The sequence below is a fragment of the Pinus tabuliformis genome, chromosome 6 (assembly GCF_031772625.1).
Source record: "Pinus tabuliformis cultivar Carrire ecotype Pingquan chromosome 6, CPIR1, whole genome shotgun sequence".
In the NCBI taxonomy this organism is placed as follows: Eukaryota; Viridiplantae; Streptophyta; class Pinopsida; order Pinales; family Pinaceae; genus Pinus; species Pinus tabuliformis.
The window spans coordinates 166,000,699-166,005,047 of record NC_142292.1 but is presented as its reverse complement, the minus strand read 5'-3'; the positions used below and the strand labels follow the sequence as shown (position 1 = coordinate 166,005,047).

At 35.2% G+C, this 4,349-nt stretch overlaps 1 pseudogene; it reads left to right on the top strand.

Annotated features, from left to right (window-relative positions):
* Nucleotides 1-1,983: 1,983 nt before the first annotated feature.
* Nucleotides 1,984-3,643, top strand: LOC149257898 (uncharacterized; annotated as a pseudogene).
* The last annotated feature ends 706 nt before the right edge of the window (nucleotides 3,644-4,349 follow it).

Below are 4,349 nucleotides of genomic sequence, written 5' to 3'. Positions count from 1 at the left end.
TTGTCTTTCTGCTCCTCACAGAGAGATGACAATTGAATTGAAAAACAACCAGTTTAATAGTTGTCATCGTTATCTAGATACATCATTATGAATGCAATATTGGCAACGTACAACCAGGAGAAGTGACAATAAAAAATTTAACGCAGTTCGTATCTTAATAATAATAATAATAATAATTGAATTAAAATAACGAAACTGACGTTATTTCCTAATCACAGTTTAATCATTCTCATCATATCTAGATACATTGTTATCTAGTCTATATTTTTAACCATTACAATGCCTTCAATGCAATATTGACAACAAACATTCAACAATATTCACGGTAATAAATATCATAGAATAAGAAACAATTATTACAATTTCTATAATAATCACAATTGAATTAAAATAAAACAACCAATTCTATTCTCGAATCGATTACTACAAATTTGAGAAATGCCGTGTGTAAGTTATCCTTTTCAAACAAAACTAAAAATATTTCACATACTTTTCACACATAAGTATGTTGATCTTGATCTACAAGTACTAATGATCAAGCGAGTGGAATAATCATCTACCAAAAATGACAGCAAATAGAACAAATGCAACGAAAGAATCGAATGCTTCAACAATCACACTAGTAATAGATAATGCCATGTTAATAATTTAGAGGAAGAGGAAGAGTTAAAGAAATATCTAGGAAAAACAAAATATTATATTGTCTATCGGCCCGCTATGGTCCAAATGCACCAAAATTCTCTGAAGACAAGCCCTACGATTATCAGGAGCCATTACTCAATCACAATGTTCTGCGTTGAGAATATGGGCATATGATGTAATGCCAATGAACTAGAAATGATGCACTTCTCATTAATGCTAGTATCATATCCCTATCTTCTTAGCACATAATGTTATACTTGACAAAATAAAAAATTTGATCAATGATCCATTTTATTTATTCAATGTCAGTACTTTTTACGAAGTGCAATCTTATTGTTGATTTTTCTCATAATATTATGTGGTGACAATATCAGTAAATGATGCATCGCCAACATGTCATAAATATTGTTGGATGATAAAATGAACACTTTGATCAACTTGTTACTAATGATCATATCATATGCCCATATCCTTAGCACATAACATTACAATCGACAAAATGAACAATTTTCTCAATGATCCACCAGCAAAATGAAAAATTTGGCCAATGATCCATCACATTGAGCAGCTATGCAAATAAGCTTCATGAAATTAAACATTCTAAGGTTGTGCTCTCCACATAGTAAAAGCTCTATTTATGGAAATTGTTATGTAAATAGGCATATTTGTGAAAATGAAGAGGAAATCCATTCTAGGAAAGAAACTTTCAAGCTTTAAATCTACACAATCACAAACCTTGCACATAATTCATACACATTTTCACTCACAAAATTTACAAAAAAATACTTTTGTTTTTGTTCATGCTGACACTTGAAGGTTTTTTTTTGTATTTTGAAATCAAAGCCTAGACTTAATTCGCAAATCCAAACATATGGATATTTAGATAAAGATAACTATTAATTGATTAAAGGTTATGTTATGATAATGGAAGCTCTCCATTTTGGTAAGTTGTTTCTTTCTGCATAGTTCTTAACTGTTGTTATCACTCAAGGAAAATATTTTAAATTCTGAACATCAATTTTTAAGTTGTTATAAAGGTTTGGTGTTAGTCCCTTTGCAGGTTCCTGCAGATGAAAGTCACGTTTTTCTTCTCTATCAGGATTAGGCTTTTAGGCTTATCTTTCTCAAGATATGGACAAAATTGGTATTGCTGGGTCAAATGGCACTCCTTACATATGACAGCTGGCAAGAAAAATTGATCACCACCAAGCAGAGAGTTGCGGTATGGATGTGGCCATCATGGTCATACTCAAAGACCGCCCTTAAACGTTTCAGTTGGCGATACATTATTATTGATGAAGCACATCTAATAAAGAATGAAGTTCACTTCTTGCAAAGACTATGAGAATCTACTACACCAACTACAGGCTTCTTATAACCAGCACACCTCTTCAAAACAGTTTTCACAAACTCTGGTTTCTTCTCAAATTCTTACTTCCAGAAATTCTTATGATCCTTGTGGGTGCAGGTCTAGCAAGCTCTGTTGTTCTGAAGAATGGTCACTTGTTTGATATTATTTCAGAAATTCAGTCAATGATAACACGATTGGATAAAGGAGGAGAATCATTAAATGGCAATCTCTATCTGAAGCTGAGCGAACGAATGTTCAAGGGATCTCCGTGGCCCTCAGTGGAGGCCATTGCTTCATTCGTTGACAACGATCATGTATTCTGTTTGCTTTACAGAGAAATGTGGTTCCGCCATTTTTATGCGAGGCTGTCCCCAAATCTGAAGCAGCGGGTCGAATCCTAGGACAATTATTGTAGTCTTTTTCAGGTCATTGTTCACGGCATGGTTAACATGCAGTTACCGAATCAATGGCTCTGGGATATGATCGATGAGTTTATTTATTAGTTCCAGTCGTTTTGTCAATATCGTGCTAAGCTCAGGAACAAGACAGATCAAGAACTAGCTTTTCTGCGGGAATGTGATGAGGTGTGGAATGTCTATAGTGTGCTCAACTATTTACAGGCTCTCATTGAGAAGTCTGTGATCATCAGCTCTCGTTGAGAAGTCTGTGATCATCCAGATCCTAGAGGAAGAGAAAGAAGGTAATTTAACATTTACTGCAACTGATGGATATGACTACAATGGAGGAAGCAATGTTCTGAAGGTTCTGGGATACTTTAGTATTATTGGTCTACTTCGTGTACATTGCCTTCTTGGAGATTATTACAGTGGACTCAAGTGCTTGGCACCTATAGATGTTAACCAGACAGGTGTCTACAATTCAGTGATTGGAAGCCATATCACAACTATTTATTATTATGGATTCGCCAACCTTATGTTGAGAAGGTATGTTGAGGCAATACGGGCCTTCAATCAAGTTCTGTTGTATATAATAAAGACCAAACAGTTCCATCAAAAGTCTCCACAGTTTGACCAAATTCTGAAGAAAAATGAACAGATGTATGCTCTATTGGCTATATGCCTCTCTATCTGTCCACAAATGAAGCTTGTTGAGGAAAATGTGAACGATCAGCTGAAAGAGAAGTATGGAGAGAAGATGGCAAGAATGTAGAGAAGGAATGAGGCTGTGTATGACGAACTTTTTTCATATACCTGTCCTAAATTTATTACTCCTTCAGTACCAAACTATGATGAAGCTCTTGTAAATTATAACCAGGATGCATATAGGCTTCAGTTGAAGCTGTTCTTATCAGAAGTAAGACAGAAACAAGTTTTGTCAGGTCTACGGAGCTTCTTGAAGTTGTATACATCCATCTCAATGGAAAAGCTCGCGAATTTTATGGACGTTGATGAGTCTACCTTAAGGACAACTCTTATGACATACAAGCATAAGACTCATGCAATTGATCATGATGGAAGAATTATATCAAATGCGGATGTTGACTTTTATATTGATGAGGATATTGTTCATATTATTGAATCAAAGTCTTCAAAGCTATACGCTGATAACTTTATGCGTCACATTATCAAGTATGAAGAGATTATTAGTGATTTGGACAGAGTTAAGCTTGAATAAGATGGTTGTTGTTTTTGCATTATGGAAATGCCAGCTGTAATGAGGTCAAACATCCAAATTTTGTAATTAGAGAAGAGCAGTCTTAAGCCATGAACAGTGGCGATCATTTAGCTATGAAAGGAATACTGTGCTTTTGAAATTACACAGCAGTTTCGTAGCGCGCTACGAAACTACTGTAGCTGCATGTTACAATTCAGTTGATCAATTATGATTGACAAAGCGGCAAATCTTTTTGAAAGGTTTTTTCATCACACAAGTACATGAAAACGGTGGACAGCACATCAAGGACGTGGCAGTCTGCTCCATTTTGGGTAATTAAAGGATAAAGGACATGCTTCTTTGGATTCGAATATTTTGAGGATAACTAAAGACCAGTAAACAAGGGTAGTTTCCTATATTTCAGGGCATTGGAAAACATGTGATATTGAAGAGCAACATGAAGCATTAAAGGTCCATCACAGCCACCGCCAGAAGGGAACCAGATGTCAGAAAACGAAAATGATTGTAGACCAAGGCTGTTATGGAATTAGAGTCCCATTTGATTTAGATGTCTAGAAGATCTAGTAGAATTAGAATCCTAATTGTTTTAGGATCCCAGAGCTGTCAATTAGTAATCAGTTGTATTTATTAGTTAGTTAAAGGGTTAATAGGTGTCATTAGAAGTAGCTTTCGAATTCCCCTCATGCTTGAGGAGGAATCTCGATCAGTTAGAATAAGAACT